The sequence below is a fragment of the Odocoileus virginianus genome, chromosome 3 (genome assembly GCF_023699985.2).
Source record: "Odocoileus virginianus isolate 20LAN1187 ecotype Illinois chromosome 3, Ovbor_1.2, whole genome shotgun sequence".
NCBI classification, from domain to species: Eukaryota; Metazoa; Chordata; class Mammalia; order Artiodactyla; family Cervidae; genus Odocoileus; species Odocoileus virginianus.
Genome location: NC_069676.1, coordinates 91,202,204 through 91,224,045, shown reverse-complemented (window position 1 = coordinate 91,224,045; position 21,842 = coordinate 91,202,204). Strand labels below are relative to the sequence as shown.

Genomic DNA, 21,842 nt, shown 5'->3' with positions numbered 1-21,842 from the left:
ATTTCTCTAGACTGAGGAGACATATCCAAAAACTATTGCTAAGACCAATGTCGAAAAGTGTACTGCTAATTTTCTTCTAGAAGTTTTATGGTTTCAACTCTTACATTTAAATCTTGAATCCATTTTGAGTTTATTTTTGTATTTGTATGAAAAAGTAATCCAGTTGGATTCTTTTGCATGCAGCTGTCCAGTGTTCCTCCCACACCATTTTAGAGACTGTCTTTTCCTCATTGTTTATTATCACCTCTTCTGTTGTAGATTAATTGCCCGTGTAAGTGTGGGTTCATTTCTGGGCTCTCTGTTCACAAAGATCTTCAATGACCTACACATTTGTTTTTTGTGTTAGTGCCATACTCTTTTGACTAGTGTAGTTTTGTAGTATATAGTTTGAAATCAGAGGCATGATGCCTCCTATTTTGTTCTTTATTCTTTAGATTATTTTGGCTATTCAGGGATTTTGTGTTTCCATAAAAATTTTAGAATTACTTGTTCTAGTTCTGTGAAAAAGCGTCATTGGACGGTTGAGAGCAATTGCAGTAAATCTCTAGATTGCCTTGGATGGTCATTTTGACAATATTAATCCTTCCAACCCGTTAACATGGCACATCTTTCTGTTGGTGTCATCTTCATTTTCTCCCCTCGGTATCTCAATTTTCTGAGTCCAAGTCTTTTACCTTCTTAGTTATATTTATTCTCGGGTATTTTATTCTCTTTGATGCAATTGTGAATGGGATTATTTTCTTAATTTCTCTTTCTGATAGTTTACTGTTAAGTGTATAGAAACACAACATATTTTTGCATATTACGTTTTAATCTTGCAAGTTTACCAAATTTATTGATGAGTCCTAGTAGTTTTTCCATGGTGTCTTCAGGTTTTCTATGTATAGAAATTGCCATAAACAATGGCAATTTACTACTTCCTTCCCAATTGAATTCCTTTTATTTCATCTTGTCTGAGTGGGCAGAACTTTCACTATTATGTTGAATAAAAGTGGTGATAGTGGCCATTACTCTGCCATAAAAAAATGACTGAAAGCTTGTCATGTGTGCCAACATGGATGGATGGACATAGAGGGTATTGTGTTAAGTGAAAGAAGTCAGACAAAGACAAGTACTATATGATTTCACTTATATGTAGAATCTAAAAAACAAAATGAACAAATATAATCAAAGAAAAACAAGTCATGCTTGCAGAAAATAAACTAGTGGTTGCTAGGTGAGGTGTGAAGAGAAATAGGTAAGGGAGATTAAGAGGTATAAACTTTAAGTTACAAAATAAACAAGTCACAGATATGAAATGCAAAATGTAGGGAATGTAGTCAATAATTATGTGATATTTTTGTATGGTGGAAGATGACAATTAGACTTAACCATGGTGATCATTTTGAAATGTAGAGGAATATTGAATCACTTTGCTGTATACCACAAATTAACATATATTAAAGGTCAATTATATTCAAAAACAAGTAAGCAAATTAATAGAAAAAGAGATTAGATTTGAGGCTACTGGACCCAGATGTTAGGGAGTGGGGTAGATTTGAGGAAAGTAGTCAAAATGTACAAGCTTCCAATTTTTCCAATTATAATATAAATAAGTACTAAGAATGTAATATATGACATGATAAAGATAAAAAGCACTGCTGTATGTTACAAATGAAAGCTGTTAAGAGAATAAATCCCAAGAGTTCTCATCATAAGGCAAGCATTTTTTTTCTATTTCTTTACTGTTGTACCTACATGAGATGATGGATGTTCATTAAACCTTCTGTGGTAATCATTTCATGATGTATGTAAATCAAGTAATTATGCCATACACCTTAAACTTATATAGTGCTCTATGTCAACTATATCTCAATAAAACTGAAATAACAGCAAAGTGAAAAATTAAAAATTTACAATTCACTCTAGTAGACAAAGGCCACATCTACAAATATCTTCAAGACCACTTCCCTCTACTTTAGTTTCTGAATCAGAGTGTCATGGAACAAATCACTTAAGATTCTTAGAAGCTCTGTTGTCAAACTGAGAGGTCAAAACACTACCATTTTAAATTTCCTAAGGTCCTAACAAAATGCCTTCCAGAAATGAACATCCTTGACTTGAATTTGAGGTCACATTTTACAGGCAAGCACCTAGGTTTGATCTTGGCCCTGTATCCAGAGAGCCTTAGAGAATTTGTACCAGTTCAAGAAGCTGACAATAAGAACCAGTTTTATTATTTACCCTGGAAAGTTCTAAGTTAGAAATAGTTCTTAATTCTATTTGAAAATGAAATGGCTCTTTTTTTGTTAATTTCTCTCACTTTACTTCAAAACATGTACTTAAATGAAGTCAGTTAGCATTTTCAATATTCTACTTGCAAAGACCCATAGCTGGATCCATGAGTTAGTTAGATACATTTCTTTCTTCCACAATAACATAGGTGCAGTGTTGTCTAACAATCCACCAACAAATGAAACAGGCTAAATTTTTTCCAGCCTCCAATAACAATTTCCTCACTGCCTTTCTATTCTCCACAATAGGCTCTTGTCCATTTTTCAGGCCTTCGCCTGTATTTGATCACTGAGTCAAAAACGTGTTTGTAAAGTTTTTGTTAGTGCAAAGGACACTGATTTTATTTCAGTTGATTGCTTGTTTCAGTGTGATTAATTGACAGCCCCAGCTGCTGTATTTGAACCCACCATGACTAGTCCACTTGCTACTCGTTGAGTGTGGCAGGGAAGCTACGGCAGGTTCATCTACATGGCACCATATAGTGATTTAGTGATTTAAAATCGCAACCATTTTATTTTTTCATAATTCTTTGGATCAGGATTTGAGCAGAGATTTCTCAGGCAGTGCTCCTGCTCCATGCAGCATTGGCTGGAGTCAATCTCTCGACCTCATTTCTGCTATCTGGCCTGAGAAAGAAGATCCAAAAAGTTGATTCACATGTTTGGCACCACTGTGCTCTTCCATGTAGACTTTTTTTCTTTTTTGTGGCTAAAATGGGCTTCCTCATGGTCATCTCAGTGTATCCAGACTTCTTATGTGGCCTTTCATTTCCAAAGACATCATTATAAGCAGTGAAGGATCACACTGCAGACCTAAGGCCCAGTCACAGAAGTTGTACACAATCACTTATGTTGCTTTCTGTCAATTAAAGCAGCCCCAGCACAGGTTGATGCAAAAGAGAAACAAACTCCACTTTTGATGGGCGTGAGTGTGTTATATTTGAGGGAAACACAACACTAGGATCTTCTGCCCCAGGGGAAGTCACTGCGCTGTGAACCAGCAGATGCACACACGAAGGTCACACCACCACTACGACTCAGGCTCCCAGCCAACGACAGAGGGGCAGGGACACTGCAGCTGGCCTACCCCCTAGACATGGGAATGCTCGGGCAGCCTACTCTGAACTGCGAGCTCCTCAAGAGCCTGACATAAAAGTGGCCCTCCAAAACAAGTTCCATTCTCCAGCTCCAGAAGAATGAATACATTCTCTGGCTCTCGTTAATACACTGGTTAGTTCAAATATGTATGTGATGCTGGGGGGGCGGGGGGTGACAATACAAGCTTTTTATTCCTTTGATTACAAAAGACGTCAACTGGGAACATGTAAAAGAAGAAAATATTCTAAGGAAAAAGACGGGGAGAGGGAAGTGCCCAACATTGTTACTATGGTTTGGAGTCCTAACAAATGAAAGTGTGTATTATAAAATTATAGGTATAAATTGATTGGAGGACGATTAGCTGGGCAGATGGAAGGTGCTTGAATTTTGCCACCTTTTCCTTCCAACCTGAAGTTCCTCAAGACAGGCTATTGGGACTGGCAGAGTGAAAAAGAATTTATTCACTCTCTTACGGAAATGCATATATTGAATATATGCATTATATTTATGAATATTTTTAAATTTGAAAGCAATGACTATCAAGAAGAAATGAGGAAAGACCAGCTAGACTCAGCAGAAGTCCAGAATGCTCCTTTCTTTCATCTAAGGTATGGCGCCCCCATTCCAACAACAATGATGATCAGTCTAACCTTAGTGGCTTTTAGTGTAACAGAGAAGAACAAACCCAACTCCATGTTGGATCTATTCTGTTAGCGCTAACCTTTGTGCCTATGGTCATTCTGGCTCTGTACTTTTGTGAAAAAGATGTTGCCTATAGCCTGAAGTATACACAGTAGCCCATTCTCAAGGCTTTGCCTCCTAGGTTTGACCTTTAGAGGTACAACACTTTTCATTCATATATATATGAAAAGTTGTGGAACAGAGAATAGCACTTTTTTTGTTAGAAGTTTATAGGAACATTGTGACCAGACTTTTGTGGACAGCTGCAAGAACAAATGATTCTGGCAGCAAGAAGTTTGCAACAGTAAGCTACATCTTCTCTTGAGTAAGATGGTTATTTGAAATACTAGTTCACTGTCTTAGCTTGCTGGCTTTCCAAATAAAGTTACTATTCTTTGCTCCAGTACCTCATCTCTCAACTTATTTGCCTGTCATGCAGTGAGCAGTAGGAACTTTGACTCTGTGACAATAGTTTTGTCACCTGTTCAGGGTATGGCTGGAATATCTCCCAGGCTCTTTTCAGTTCCACAGTTTAAGAAGATTATTAGAACTCCATGTGGACTGGGCCATTTCTGCTTTTAATTCTAAAGCTGTAATCAGATTTCATGTAGATGTGATTCAAATACAATCTATCTTATATCTATCTACATATATAGATAGATATGATCAAAAATAAATCATCAGAGCACCTCTAGCAATTACACTGCACTAGCCATATTCTATAAGAAGAGCATGGCAACCCACTCCAGTATTCTTAGAGAATCTCATGGACAGAAGGAGCCTGGAGGGCTAGTCCACAGGATCACAGAGTCAGACATGACTGAAGCAATTCATGCAGCCATATTCTGTAAGGCTCAATTGAAATTCCAGTCTCATGAATAGAGAGTACTCTTTTTTTTTTTTCACTTAAATATAAGAGGCAAACAGATCCAGTAAGATAGAACATCTTTACAATCATAAAACTCATGTTATTGACCCAATTAGCTTATACATAAACATACACTCATTCAATAAACACCACCAAATTTATGGGCAGACATGCTATATAAAAGTTCCAAATGTTTCTTCTTTAAATGGAATGTTTTGATATTGATAGGTTTTATTTATAAATTTAATTACTCATAATTTTGAATGGAAAATGATTTGGATAACATGAAAACCTTAATGAAAATAAATACCAGAGTTCTGTCTAAGAAGATGATTACTTATATAGTGAGAAACAGGGAAACAAAGGGAATGGAAGCAAAGGGAAGGAAAGGGAAGGCTTTGCAATGTCTTAAACCAGGCTGCCATCATCTTTATTCCCACATACTTTTGAATGGCACTAATAATTGTGTACTTTCACGTTTCAACAGCTGTGTTTTGTTATTCAATAAAATACTTCTTTGCAATTACTGATCTTCTAGTTTTACCTTGAAAGAGCGTGTAAGTGAAAGAAACAAGAGCAGCACTGGTGGAAATAACTAAAGAGCATAATTTTTTTTTTTAATATTAGAGACACTTTAAAGAAAAGAATTGGAAATGTTCAGGAAATCTGTTTCTACACCTAAAGCTATGTGCAAAAGAACACATCTGAAAAATAAAGCTATGAGTCCAGGTTGTGGTTTAACATCCAGGGTTTCATAGGGTTATTAAGTATACCACAATATCTATTAAGTACTGACCTTTGCCGCAGAGACTTGGCATGAACTGTTCTTTTCAGGAAACATGCAGCAAGTGAACCTCCGGTTTCTGTTAAACTTATGCCGAATATTGAGCTGATCAAGCTGTGTTTATGGTAGTCGTCCAAATATAGACTGTGGAAAAACATGACAAATTATCCTTAAAAGAGAAAAGTGGAGTGATATTAATTAAATGGTCTGAAAACTAACTTTAGTTAAGCCATTTTAATGAATTTTCTGGTGGTTAAGCAATTCTTCACTTAGTTTACCATGTTATTTCAAGAAAACCAGAAAAATTTATAATGATAAAGGAAATAAGAAGCATATCATAAACAAAGACATCCACTCTGGATGAGATTTTATATATGGTGACCTTTTCCTGCTTTAAATTCTTCAATAGCTAACTTGGCATCTAAGCAGTACTTACTATGCCAAGCACTGTTTTATAGGAGGTATGTATAAAATCTTTCTGTTCTCACAAGTACCATATGAGATAGCCAGCATTATTATCTATATTTTTCACATAAGGAGACTAAGGCACAGAGACGTAAATACCTTTTCATCAGTCACACATCCTCTCAGAGACTTAAAAATGTAGATTTGGCTTACTGCACAAGACCTGCCTTGAAGTGGTCCATGGTCTCCTTGGGAACTAGTCTTTTCTTCTCAAATCCTCAGCGTCACCTATGCAAACCTACTTCAGTTCCTTTAACAAGCGATACCCTCTCAAGGTCATCACGATTTCCTTCTCACTTGGCCATAATTACTTTTGGAAAATGCCGAAGGGCCCCTTCATTGATCTTTCCTTGCTGACTCCTCTTCTTGTTTCCTCCAGTAAATACCCTATAGCTTTCTCTGTCACTGACTCTATCAACTGAACTTTAAATTATCTATTTATCTCTTTTGAGGTGAAAAATTGTCATCTTCTCTGAATCAGATTTTACAATTCATCAATTGTACAACACCATTGATTACTAAATTCACCTTAAACCTATCCCAGCTTTGAGAATAAAAAATTCACAGCATGCATAGTTCAGTTGTAATGTAGAAACAAAAGCACGTATTAAATATATCCATCCCCCACAAAGAGAGCACACCATTCTATAGTGGAAGTAGATAGTGCCTGTTTGATAAGATTTTTTAAATGACTAAATGAAAATGAAGAAAAATAAATTATTTCTGCCAGAATGGTTATAATAATCATGGACGGTTGTTTGATGTAAAGTAATACCAGATGCACTTTCCATCTTGTGCAAATGTATTTTTAAATATAGAGATTTTCAATTAACACACAAGCAGTAATAATGTTTCCCCCTTATCACCTTGAAATGTAACAAACAGAATGAGATGAATGGTATAAAATTTTTAAAAATGTACAAAATATTTAGAAAAAATTAGAAGAAAAGAACATTGCAGTTTTCCTGAGAGGTAAATAATTTTGCTAAACCCAAAATACAAAAGAAAGCCTTAATTTTCTATCAAGCACCTGACATTAGAGGAAAGATTTAGAGTAAAGAAAGAGAACTAAAAGACTAACTAGATCTCTGGAAGCAAAGTGTATCTTAATAATTCCTAGGTATAGGATATTATGAGGCGTATGTGTAACTTACAGAAATGCTGATAAAGGAATCCAGGTCCTGATTATACCAGCAAGCCTACTTAGAGAATCGGATGTTTAAATGTTTGAATACCTAAGGCCAAAGTCTGTCAAGTTCCACAAAGAAGAAATAATTTGTGTGAAATACCTTCATATGCTAGGGAAATGTGCTCCTAAAAAGGAGGGGCACCAGAGAAAAAAACAATCTTCAAGAATAGTTGCCCTTAATAATAAATCTTCACCAATGGGTTACATCGTTTAGGTTATGTTAACTGAGTCATTTTTCTTTAACTCCAGAAAAGGAAGAGATATTGGTAATAACTGGGAAGATTCATAACTACAATAACACACTTCACAAACATCTTCAAGATCTTGAGCCACATTTCATAAGATATTCAACAGCTATTACCATGAGTCTCTCATAACAGAGAAGACAGACTGCAAAAGGAGTTAAATGATCCAACACCAACTTGGTCACTATATAACTGTGTACAACTACCATTTTGGCTAATTAGTTATTGCTTTAGTTCCAAGATGAGTCTTATACTCTTCAATCTCAAATTAAAAAATTTTTCTATTCTCTTTTATTCTTTTCTAAACTATCCCTTAATATGATCTTTCTACTGGTTTTCAATTGTGACTTTTATAGAGTTACTGGGTTTATATGCCTTAAATATTTAAAGATATTAATCTAAACCTGGCCTAAGAATTTGCCACATAAATATGAACATACTTATTTAAATTAACAATAATTCCCTGGAACCTAAAATGACATGATTACTATTATCTTTAGATGGGTAGAACAAAAATCTCTATCCACAGCATCAAATATATAGCAATCATAATTTGTTCCAATTATTTAAATGATCGTGTATTTTGAAGCATTTGAAGTCAGGAAACTGTAATGACCTGACTTTTCCTCTTGTTTTTCTGGAGATTTTTAAAATTTAAAAAATCTAGGAGATTTTTTATCTTAGAGGAATAGAAGCAAAACATATCAAAACAAATATTAGCATTTCTATATAATTACTTCATGTTTATTATAATTTTAAGTTTTAAAAAGTATACAGTATAGACATAGCACATATTATTAAAGGAATCAATGTAATAAATGGCAGATCCTATTCAGGTTGTAAAAAATACAGAGTAGAACCAAATGACAACTAGTAATAATATGAAAGACTACATATGATCTTCTCTGCATATATTTTATGATACTTCCAAATTCATCAGGCACTGTACCCTGGGAAGCAAATCTATAAAGACTACATCAATGGATTCCTTTACCCTCTGGCTTCCAGTTGAGTTGAGCCAATAGAAGACCCTAGGAGGGGAATAGAGATTAAAGAAGAGTGTGCAGTAGACTGAATAACAGCCCCTCAAAGATATCCACATCTTAATCCTCAGAACCTGTGAACACATTACCTTATATGGAAAAAAGGAATTTGTATGGGTAGAATTTTGAGGTCAGGGAATTTTTCTGTACTACCCCTGGGAAAGTGAAAGTGTTGGTCACTCAGTCAGGTCAGCCTCTTTGCAACCCTATGGACTGTAGCCCTCCCGGCTCCTCTGTCCGTGGAATTCCACAGGCAAGAATGGAGTGGGTTGCCATTTCCTTCTCCAGGGAATCTCCCTGACCCAGGGATTGAACCTGGGTCTCCTGCATTGCAGGCGGATTCTTTTACTGCCTGAGCCCCCAGGGAAGCCTGGTGGGCTCAGTGTAATCACAAGGTTCTTTATAAGAGAGAGGCAGGAGGGCTAAAGAGAGAAAATGAAGGCAATGCAAAGACAGAGGAGAGAGCTGAAAGTCAGAGAGAGACGTGAAGATGCAACCTAATGGCTTCAAGGATAGAGCAAAGGGCCAAGAGCCAAGGACCGCTAGTACTCTCTCGAAGCTAAAAGTGGCAAGGAAACAGGCTGACCCCTGAATTCTTCAAGAAGAACACAGCCTTGCTAACACCTTGATTTTATCCCAGTAAGACTCAGGTGGGATTTCTGAGCTACAAGATTGTAAGGTAATAAATTTATGTTATTGCAATTCACTAAGATTGTGAAGACTTGTATAGCAACAATAGGACACAAATACATAGAGCAAGTACAAGCTGTTTCTTCTCTCAGGTCCCTCCCTGCAATTTTGTCATCAGCTGAGTAAGTTCCTCTAGTGAAGGAAGGCCTCAGCACCTATCAGACGGCCCTCTTCATCCTGCTCTAGATTCCCTGGGACCAGTTACTTCACCCCCTCTCCGATACGCCTCAGGGCCAACCTGCAAGACCCTCGTTGGTTTCTTTAAGATTGGCCCAAACATGCAAGGAAGTAAACTGTCGGAGTGTTCCCTGCTGAGATCCTAAAACCCTCCAACATGCAACTGGGTCTTGAACAGAGACTTGTCCAGATTTAGTCCTGCCAAGCATTACTCCATGCACTTCATTTATGTGTCTATTACCATCTATTCATATGGTACCATATTCATCTGTTTAAATTCATTCTTCTCCCCCCTATATGTTTTGATTGTCAGCTATGTGCTAGTCTTTGCACTATTACTGGGCTTACAACATTGAGAGAAGATAGGCAAGAAATTGCCTTAATACTGTTTTCAATATTATGGGCATATCCACATGCAAATAACTGAATCTGGATACAGACCTTATACTTTTCACAAAAATTAATTCACAATGGATAACAGACTAAATGCAAAATGCAAAACTTATAAACCCCCTAGAAGATTATATAGGGGAAAACTTAGCTGACCTTTGATATGGTGGGTGACTTTTAGATACAACATCAAAAACAATTTGTGAAAGAAATAATCGTTAATCTGGACTTCATTACAATTAAATACTATGTCAATAGAATGAGAATAAAAGCCACAGAAATGTAGAATATATTTGCAGAAGACATGTATAATAAAGAAATGTTATCCAAAATATACAAGAAAACTTTTAAAACTCAACAATAATAAAATAATCCGAGTTAAAAAAAAATATGACCAGAGACCTTAACAGATATCTTATCAAAGAAGACATAAAGATGGCAAATAAATCTAGAAAAACATGCTCTACACATTGTATGTCAGCAGGGAATTATGCAAATTAAAAAAATAAGATACCACTACGTGTCTATTAGAACGGCCAAAATCCAAGACACTGACAACACGAAATGCTGGTGAGAATACGGAGCAACAGGAACACATGTCTACTGCTGGGGAGGATAAAAATGGTGCAGCCACTATGGAAGTCAGTTTGGTGTTTTTTACAACGTTAAACACACTCTAACCATACGATCTGGTAGTTATGTGCTCTGTGTTCTTTCAGATTTGAAAACTTGTCTTCACACAGAAACCCGAATACAGAGATGTTTATAGTGGCTTTATTCATAATTGCCAAAACCTGGAGACAACCAAGACACCCTTCAGTAGGTGAATGGATTAAAAAAATAAAAGTGGCACATTCAGAAAACAGAACATTATTCAGCACTAACAAGAAATGAGCCCTCAAACCCCAAAAAGACATGGAGAATACTTAAGTGTATATTACTAAGTGAATGAAGATAATTTTAAAAAGCTACATACTGCGTGATTCCAACAATATGAAATCTTGGAAAAGGCAAGACTATGGAGATGTAAAAGTACTAGTGATGTCAAGGGGTTACGGAGGATAGTAGAGTGGTGAGTAGGCAGAGCAGAAGAGAATTTTAGGGCAGTGAAAATACTCTGTATGCCACTGGGAAGGATGCATGTGTGTGTGTTAGTTGCTTAGTCGTGTCTGACTCTTTGCAACCCCATAGACTGCAGCCCACCTGGCCCCTCCATCCATGGGATTCTCCAGGCAAGAACACTGGAGTGGGTTGCCATTTCCTTCTCCAAAAGGAACTATAGAAGGAAAGAAAGTGATATTGCTCAGTTGTATCCGACTCTCTGCGACCCCATGGACTATAGCCTACAAAGCTCCTCCATCCATGGAATTTTCCAGGCAAGAGTACTGGAGTGGGTTGCCATTTCCTTCTCCGGAAGGATGCATACATATCATCAAATTCTTCCAGACTCATAGAACTGAACCTTAATGTGAACTATGGACTTTGATTGATTATGATATATTAATGTAAATTCATAAACTATAACAAATGTTATAACTATGGGTAGCATTGGTCACAGAGGGGCTGATGTATGTGTGAGGACAGTAGCTAAAGAGGAAACATCTGTACCTTCTCAACTTTGCTGTGAACTTCAGTTCAGTTCAGTTCAGTCACTCAGTCGTGTCCGACTCTTTGCGACCCCATGAATCGCAGCATGCCAGGCCTCCCTGTCCATCACCAACTCCTGGAGTTTAGTCAAACTCATGCCCATCGAGTCAGTGATGCCATCCAGCCATCTCATCCTCTGTCGTCCCCTTCTCCTTCTGACCCCAATCCCTCCCAGCATCAGGGTCTTTTCCAATGAGTCAACTCTTCACATGAGGTGGCCAAAGTATTGAAGTTTCAGCTTCAGCATCAGTCCTTCCAATGAACACCCAGGGCTGATCTCCTTTAGGATGGACTGGTTGGATCTCCTTGCAGTCCAAGGGACTCTCAAGAGTCTTCTCCAACACCACAGTGCAAAAGCATCAATTTTTCAGTGCTCAGCTTTCTTCACAGTCCAACTCTCACATCCATACATGACCACTGGAAAAACCATAGCCTTGACCAGATGGACCTTTGTTGGCAAAGTAATGTCTCTGCTTCTTAATATGCTATCTAGGTTGGTTATAACTTTCCTTCCAAGGAGTAAGCGTCTTCTAATTTCATGGCCTCAATCACCATCTGCAGTGATTTGGAACCAAAAAAAGTAAAGTTTGACCCTGTTTCCACTGTCTCCCCATTTATTTCCCATGAGGTGATGGGACCAGATGCCATGATCTTAGTTTTCTGAATGTTGAGCTTTAAGCCAACTTTTTCACTCTCCTCTTTCACTTTCATCAAGAGGCTTCTTAGTTCCTCTTCACTTTCTGCCATAAGGGTGGTGTCATCTGCATATCTGAAGTTATTGATATTTCTCTCTGCAATCGTGAACTTAAAACTTCTCAAAAAACAAACAAACAAAAAAAACTGAAGCTTAAAAAAACCCACAATAATCTACTCTTTTTTCAAAAACTAAATACCATTAAGACTCAGATCAGAGGGTTGTTTTAAGTCTATACATAAAGTGTTTAGGTCAGTGCCAGACACAGTAAGGGCTCCGTGTGCCTTAGGTATAACTATCATTATTTGCCTTAATTGCACACTCATTCTCAAATACAAAGCATGAATAAATGTTTATCCTACAAAGTCTCAAAAACTCAGACAAACGGTGGTCAAACAATGAAAAGAAACATATTTAAGTAACATAAAGTATTTCCAAAAATATATTATGTTGGTGTAAAAGTAATTGTGGTTTTGTATTGTTGAATTTTGCCATTTGATATTGGAACACATTTTGAAATAAATGTGATTATCTTATACATCACTTTAATACACATTTCTCATTTTATGTTTTTTTGCCAATGAATTATTACTTGCTGTTTATTTTACATTTATTTTAGACTATAGAATTGAAGTTAGACAAAAAGCAAATTTGAGTGAACTTTTAATCCAAGTCCAAAAACTGAGTGAAAGTATTAGTTGCTCAGTCCTGTCTGACTCCTTGTGACCATATGGACTGTAGCTCACCAGGCTCCTCTGCCCATGGAATTCTCCAGGCAAGAATACTGGAGTGGATTGCCATGCCCTCCTCCAGGGAGTCTTCCCAACCCAAGGATTAAACCCGGGTCTCCTGTGTTACGGGTGGGTTCTTTACTGTCTGTGCCATCAGGAAAACCCAAAGTCAAACTTGCACCAAAAGAAAAACAGTCATAGTCACTCTATGGCGATCTGCTGCTGGTCTGATCCACTACAGCTTTCTGAATCCTGGCAAAACCATTGTATCTGAGAAGTATGTTCAGCAAATCAGTAAGATGGACTGAAAATGGCAACACCTGCAGCCAGCATTGGTAAACAGAATGCGCCCAATTCTTTTCCACAACAATGCCCTACTGCAAGTCACACAACCAATGCTTCAAAAGGTGAACAAACTGAGCTACAAAGTTTTGCCTCATCTGCCATATAACCTCTTGCAAGCCAACTACCACTTCTTCAGTATCTCGACAGTTTTTTGCAGGGAAAACCCTTCCACAGCCAGCAGGATGCTGAAAATGCTTTCCAAGATGCTTGTGGAATCCCAAAGCATGGGTTTTTATGTTGCAGGAATAAAACTTATTTCTCATTGGCAAAAATCTGTTGATTGTAATAATTCTTATTTTAATTAATAAAGATGTGTTTGAGCCTAGTTATAATGATTTAAAATTCATGATCCAAAACCACAATTACTTTTTCATCAACCTGATGCATCTATCAAGCCACAAAATGAAATGATCATTTTTTAAAAATAATTTTCTGTTGTCCAAGTTAGCAATACAGAGGCACTTTAGTAATGGTAAAGAGGTTTCCCCAATCACCTTTACAGAATTTGGAACAAGCTGAGTTGCAATAAGGATAAACTTATGGTTCTTAAGTGTACACTTTCAAATTGTTTTAAGATTCACTTAATTAAATGAGAGCCTACACTACAATGCAAATGTTATAGCTTTATCTCCAAATACTCTATCTAGATCAAAGTGTTTCTCATATATTGTCATGAGCTGTTATAATAATGAGTAAATCTGTAATCCAGGCCTATGAGTGGAACATTTGTGCACAAAGGTAGAATAATATAAAAGCAAAAGAAGAAGGCAGCATTCCTAGTTTGAGAGAGGACAGAAGGAGGTGAACACTGGGACCATAAATCTCCTTTTGGTTGAATTAATTGTTTCATTTATCCAGAGGTAAGTCAATAAACTAGCTTTTTCAAAGTGCAGGTAAAAAATTAGGTATAAGATTCCTGTCAAGTGCACCTTCAGCCAATTCTTTTTATGTTTCCACAGATATATTGCAATCTTCTTTCTTGATTTAAGTTTTTCTCAGAATCCCAGATCAGATTTTACCAAGATTCTCTTTTGTGCTATTTATAGAAAAGAACTGTGAATCAAACTTCACAAACATTCCTAACCCAGGGATCGAACCCAGGCCTCTGGCGCTGCAGGTGAATTATCTACCAGCTGAGCCAGAAGGGAAGCCCAAGAATACTGGAGTAGGTAGCCTATCCCTTCTCCAGGGGATCTTCCTGATCCAGGAATCAAACTGGGGTCTCCTGCCTTGCAGGCTGATTCTTTACCAGCTGAGCTCTCAGGGAAGCCCTATTCAGTGAATAGCCAGCCTATGCTATCCTAAGGGTTGAAGAAGATGAGACTCTTTGTGTGCATATGAAGAACTGAACGGTCCCAATCAGGAATGGTGTCATCAGACTAACACTCAAATTGGCTAGAGGGAAGAGAGCTAGTATGGGTAGTAGGCCAATTCTGTGCATTTTTGGTCCACTTATTTTTGACTGAAGTAGAAGAGGTCTTTAAGCAGGCCCTTGCATCAAATCAAGAGAAAAACTCCCAACTTGTTAGGGGGAAAAAAAGAAAGATTACCACTTAAAACTTACATTATTCTAGAAATGTACCCAGCACTTGTTTTGAGCAGATATAGAAAGACACACAGACACAGAAATGATTGCTATGAAGGACGAAGTTTTTAGACTATACTTACAGTCCCCTAGAAACAGAAGACACGGCCCATGAGGCACATAAGCACCTATCTGAAATGAGCAGGCAGACAGATATATGAGAACTGAGGGTGGAGGTTTCTACTTTGGTTTTCAGTTTTCTAGGGAAGGAATGGGTGAAACAAGATGAGCAAGCAGAACAAGTTATGATTGGATAGTTGGAATAATGTCATCGGGCTCTGGCTATAGGAGTGGCCTCCCATTGCCCATTACCTGACCCTGTAGAAGATAGAGTCCCAGACTGTGTAAGTTTGATACAAGGAGACTTTTTTTTTTTTTTTTTTTTGATGGGGAGTCACAAAGGTCCGTCTAGTCAAAGCTATGATTTTCCAGTGGTCATGTATGGATGTGAGAGTTGGAGCATAAAGAAAGCTGAGCACCAAAGAATTGATGCTTTTGAACTATGGTGCTGGAGAAGACTCTTGAGAGTCCCTTGGACTGCAAGGAGATCCAACCAGTTCACCCTAAAGGAAATCAGTCTTGAGTGTTCATTGAAAGGACTGATGCTGAAGCTGAAACTCCAATACTTTGACCATCTGATGCAAAGAACTGACTCATTGGAAAAGACTCTGATGGTGGGAAAGATTGAGGGCAGGAGGAGAAGGGGACGACAGAGGATGAGATGGTTAGATGGCATCACCGATGCAACGGACATGAGTTTGAATAAACTCCAGGAGTTGGTGATAGACAGGGGAGCCTGGCGTGCTGCAGTCCATGGGGTCGCAAAGAGTTGAACACAACTGAGCAACTGAACTAACTGTTATCCACTGACTGGGAATTGATTGGTTTGCATACCAAAGTGACGGTGGCAGGCAGTTTGTTAGCTATTGGAATTGGTTAACTCTGGTGGGGTGGTTCCCCACTCCTCAAGACCCAAAATTCCAGTACAAGTATAGATAAAATGAGAAATTACAATTATTTCATAGAGCAAAGCAAGCAAAAGAAGTTTCTTTAAGCTCCATACTCAATAAAACATATTTTGGCAAAAAATTCAAGAATTGGAATAAGGAATAAGAGCACATCAAAATGCTGATGTTTGAAAAAGCATCTTCTTTGGTTCCTTACTTTCCTGGATTTTGTCCCTCAACTTCCAGTCATACCACTGTCTCCAAACTCTAACCTCAGTCTCCTAATTCTAGGAGAATATTATTGGAAGTTTAAACATTTTCCCCCTAGTGCTCCCAGAACTAGAAAATGCTTACAGAAAATCTATGATAACTGTGAGGTTCACCTCATATGTTCCAATCCTTTCTAGGATTCAATTCAGTTCAGTTCAGTCGCTCAGTCGTGTCCGACTCTTTGCAACCCCATGAATTGCAGTACACCAGGCCTCCCTGTCCATCACCAACTCCCGGAGTTTACTCAAACTCACGTCCATCGAGTTGGTGATGCCACATCATTTCTAGGATTACAACAGCCCTATAAACTCTTTCCTGTTTTATTTTCTTTTAGAGCCCAGCAATTATTATCCTTAGGTATTAATTTTGTCAAGTTTTTATAATTGCTATTATTAACAAGCTTCTATATTATGCTCTCCAAGCTTCCATTTTGAAGGATGCTTTTCATTGGATGGGTCACTTTCTTTCAGAACTCTGAATATATTTTCCAGAGCCTTCTATTTCCATTGTTCCCCTTGAGAAGTCAATTGTTGGGAAATTTGTTTCTTTGAGAACAATCTTTTTAACTTCTCTGGTTTCTCTTAATATCTACTATTTCTCTTATTTCCTAGTTTTACAATGAAGTGCGCCAAGATACAAATTTCTTTTTATTTATATTTCTCCCATCCTATAAGTCTTCTTAAATTTATAACTTAGAATCTTTGTTCATTTTTGGAAAATTTTCGGCCAGTATGTCCTCAAATATTGATGATGTCCTATTCTCTCTCTCTCTCTCTTCTTTATAGGGCTCTTATTACATGAATATTCCATCTCCTCTTTGAAAATCTTACTCTCTTTCTCTTCTTGATTTTCCATTCTTTTTTCTCTCTATGCTTCAGTTCTTTTTTTTTTTTTGCTTCTGTTCTTTATTCTAGCACTTTTTAACCTACCACTAACCATATCAATTATTTCTCTTAGCTATTTGATTTTTTAGATTTCAGAATAGATACTCAGTCTGTATCTTTTAGTTCTGTAATAAAATTCTCAATTTTACTTTTCTACTCTTTTGACTAAGCTAGTTATTTTAAGGTCTGTAACTGATGTTGCATCATCTAGGTCCTCTGTGGGAGTCCTTACAGTTTCCATGGTTTCTCTTGATTTTCTACCATGATGGCTTATTTCCTCATGGGCCTCATCTCTCAGTGAGTTTACTGGGTTCACAGACCCATCCAGTGACAGTTTTCCTAGTTCCCGAATATATATTAGGAATAAACATACATAGATGTGGACAAAGTTCTCACAAGGCAAAACTTTCACTTTCAAGGTAACAGCCAAGTAAAAGCCCCTGAAATATCTTCCCTCTGCTAAGATAGTAAGTTAATAATGCATCCTGGGGGAATGGCAGGGATTAATGCTACCCTGAAAGACTTAAATGATGCTACTATAGTAGCTTCACTTAATTCACTAGTCTGGTCAGTGTAAAAATTGAATAAATCATGGTGGATAACAATAGCCTGCTGCAAACTTAATCAAGTGAAGGCCCCAACTATAACTGCTCCTCTTGATGCAGTATCTCATCTACAGCAAAGTAAAACATTTCTGTTTACATGGTATGTGAACACTGATCTGGTGAGAATTTTCCTTTTTGATAATTATTAAAAGGAAAAATCAAAATTGCTTTGCATTCACCTGAAGTAGACAACAGTCTATACTTCTGGCTTTACCTGAAGGCTATTAATTACCTTGCTTTCTATCAGAATATTCTGTGAAGGAACAAGAACATTGGGCATATGAATTAATGTGATCCATCTGGTGGATAATACATTAATCCACTCTATTGATGATATGAATAATTAATCCATTAAAGAATAAATAGTAAGGGTTCCGAATTCCTTAATAAGAAGCATGCACTTACTCTATAAAGAGTGAGAAGTAAGTATGAAAAAGGCCTGGTATATCGTGCGTATTCAGTTGCTCAGTCATGTCTGACTCTTTGTGACCCCGTGACTGAGCTCCTCTGTCCATGGAATTCTCTAGGCAAGAATACAGGAATGGATTGCCATTTCCTCCTCCATGGGGTCTTCCAAACCCAGGGATCAAACTTGCGTCTCCTGCACTGGCAGGCGGATCCCTCACCACTGCACCACCTGAGAAGCCCTATTATGAAGTAAATGTTGTCAAGCCCACTGCTACAGACTAAATGCCTGTGTCCCCTTAAATTTCATACGTTGGAAATGTAATCCTCAGTATGAGAGTACTGACACTTCGAGATAAGCCTCTGGAAGACGATTAAGTCGTAAGAGTATGAAGATTTTAGAGAGCTCTCTTGCCCCTTCCACCGCATCAGGACAGAGTGGGAAGACGGTTTTCTATGAATTAGGAGTGGTCCCCTCCCCTCGGCTGGCACCTCGACCTTGGACTTTCAGGCTTTAGAAGTGTGAGACATAAATATCTGTTGTTTTACAAAACGCTATAATATTCTGTTATAGCAGCCTGAATGGACTGAGATTCTCACCAAGTCACAAGATTAGGGAATGAAGAAGCTGTGCAACCATCTATCAAGTTACATGCAGTATATTTAGAATCATGAGTCAGCCTGTCCAGAGACCATAAGTAAGTTGCAAAAATATTTTTAATTGAAAGCCAGGATTCTCCTGATTCCTGATCATTCTTTCACTGATGCCACTCCATCACCTCACATGCATGACCCCAAAGGGTGTTCCCTGTGATGAAATGAGAGAGCAGGACAGATACCAAATTGCATTCAAAGACGATCAGCCAGCTATGTAGGTGTAAGTCAAAACTAGACTACTCCATTCAGGGGGGCCCCGAAGGACCACAGTAAGGGTCCTCAAGGGCTAACTTTTAGATAATGAATCCTGCCATCTGTATTTGTCTAGAAAAAGAAGTGGCCAAAAGTATACTCAGGTCCTTGAGCGGTGGCAAAAGTTTTAAATCATTGATCGGGAGCTTAAAAAGGACAGTATTGAAAGATTGTTGAAGAAGCATACGTATGGAACTTTGAGAATAGGTACAGAGTATGAGCAATTTTACATTAGAGACTATCCCATGGAGAAGAGCCAATAAAGAAGCAAATTGCAGGATGTCTTCTTTTCCTGAGAGATTTTTACCAATAAATTTTGTTAATAAGTTTCCCCACTTCAAATTCTACATCTAGGGAACATGCCCTGTGTCAACTGGAAATGAAACTATCCTGCCATCAAATAAAGACTAGAAACTAATCCTTTTAGACTGACATTTGAATGATGAAAAAATTCTCTAAGCATGTGGAGCCACAATTCCAGAAAAATAAAAGACCCAATCAAACAACAGGCCAAAGAACTAAACAGACATTTCTCCAAAGAAGACATACAGATGGCTAACAAACACATGAAAAGATGCTCAACATCACTCACTATCAGAGAAATGCAAATCAAAACCACAATGAGGTACCATCTCACGCCGGCCAGAATGGCTGCTATCCAAAAGTCTACAAACAATAAATGCGGGAGAGGGTGTGGAGAAAAGGGAACCCTCTTACACTGTTGGTGGGAATGCAAATTAGTACAGCTACTATGGAGAACAGTGTGGAGATTCCTTTAAAAACTGGAAATAGAACTGCCATATGACCCAGCAACCCCACTGCTGGGCATACACACCAAGGAAACCAGAAATGAAAGAGACACGTGTACCCCAATGTTCATCACAGCACTGTTTATAATAGCCAGGACACGGAAGCAACCCAGATGCCCATCAGCAGATGAATGGATAAGGAAGTTGTGGTACATATACACAATGAAATATTACTCAGCTATTAAAAAGAATGCATTTCAATCAGTTCTAATGAGGTGGATGAAACTGGAGCCCATTATACAGAGTGAAGTAAATCAGACAGAAAAACACCAATACAGTATACTAGCGCATATATATGGAATTTAGAAAGATGGTAATGATGACCCTATTTGTGAGACAGCAAAACAGACACAGATGTAAAGAACAGACTTTTGGACTCTGTGGGAGAAGGCTAGGGTGGGATGATCTGAGAGAATAGCATTGAAACATGCATATTGTCATATGTGAAACAGATCTCCAGTCCAGGTTCAGTGCATGAGACAGGGTGCTCAGGGCTGGTGCACTGGGATGACCCAGAGGGATGGGATGGGGAGGGAGGTGGGAGGGCGTTTCAGGATGGGGAGCACATGTGCCCATGGCTGATTCATGTCAATGTATGCAAAAACCACTACAATATTGTAAAGTAATTAGCCTTTAATTAAAATAAATAATTTTAAAAAATGCAGAGCCATAGGTCTTCTATCATATGGGTTTAAAATTTGAACATGTATTTATTTTGTGGTCCATAAAAATCACACAGAAAAAATAAATAAATAAGCTTCTCAAAATGAACTATATGTGATCTAGGTTGGCAATATTACTAGGCACCTCTGTTCTTTCAGATGAAAAAATATATATATTCCTGAAGGGATGTATATTCAATTATGTTCTGCTATTTTTCCTACAATTAAAGCCTGGTGAATATGAGTTCATGATCCACAATAACAAAACACATTCAAAAAAAACAAGCTGTAACACATGATAGTAAACAGATACGGTAAGAAGTATAGACACCTCAGTAGGGTGTTAAAAATATAAATATATATACATGTATATACATATAATGTGATAGAGAGTATGAAGTAATGAAATAAAAATATTTAGATAAACTGAAGAGGCAATACAAATAAAGAATATGACTATAAATAAGTAAAGAAGATTTAAAAAGAAACACACACACAATGCAAATACTAGGATTTCCATCTCTGTCTTCATGTAAAATCATTAGAATTCAAATCTAAATAGATGTTTATATCAAGAAACTTATTCTGAAGTTTATAGAGAAAGGCAAGGGCCCAGAATAGTGAACACAACATTGAAGAAAAACAAAGTCAGAGGACAGACACTACCTAACTTTGACTTCCTGCAAAGCTGAAGTAATCAAAATAGTGTGATACTGGTGAAAGCAGACAAATAGATCAATGTAACAATGTACAGAGACCAAATAAAGACCCACATAAATGTTGTCAACTGATCTTTGACAAAGAAGCAAGAACAATCCTATGGAGAAAGGATGGTTTTTCCCAACAAACAGTGCTGGAACAAATAAAATGACATCTAGAAAAACTGATTAATATATGCACTGACTTTACCATTTTCCAAACATTGAATTAACTCAAATTGAATTGTGATCAAAATGCAAAACAAAGTAATTTGCAGAAAATAACATGAAAGAACATTTATGTGACTTTGGGTTAAGTTTTATCTGTGAAAGATACATTTATAAGTTTGTATTAAATAAAAAAAGAAAAAAACTTCCAATCCAGGAAGGATTGGAAAGGAAATGAAGAGGAAAGCCAAAGATGGGGAGAAATATTTGCAAAACATTTATCTAAAAAGGAACTTGAATGCAAAATATATAAATAACCCTTCATACTCAACAATGAAAAGACAACCATCCTAATTTTTTAAATTGGCCAAAAGATACATGCAGACATCTCATTAAAAAGATATGCAGCAAATAAACATATGAGAGATACTTGAAATCACATCATCAGGTAATTTCAAATGAAAATAGCAATGAGATACTAGTGTACACCTATTAGAATGGCTAAAACCCAAATAATACCAAGTGCTAATGAGGATATAGAATTCGTTGCTGATGGGAATGCAAAATGACCCTATAAGTG

General features: G+C 37.3%; 1 long non-coding RNA gene across 4 annotated transcripts in view; it reads right to left on the bottom strand.

The window, feature by feature from the left end:
* LOC139034473 (uncharacterized) overlaps positions 1 to 21,842 on the bottom strand; it is a 523,391-nt gene that overhangs the window by 467,522 nt on the left and 34,027 nt on the right. For all 4 annotated transcript variants that reach the window (XR_011487021.1, XR_011487020.1, XR_011487019.1 and 1 more), the window contains exon 2: positions 5,717 to 5,873. This is a non-coding gene — a long non-coding RNA (uncharacterized lncRNA). The remainder of the gene's footprint in view (positions 1 to 5,716; positions 5,874 to 21,842) is intronic.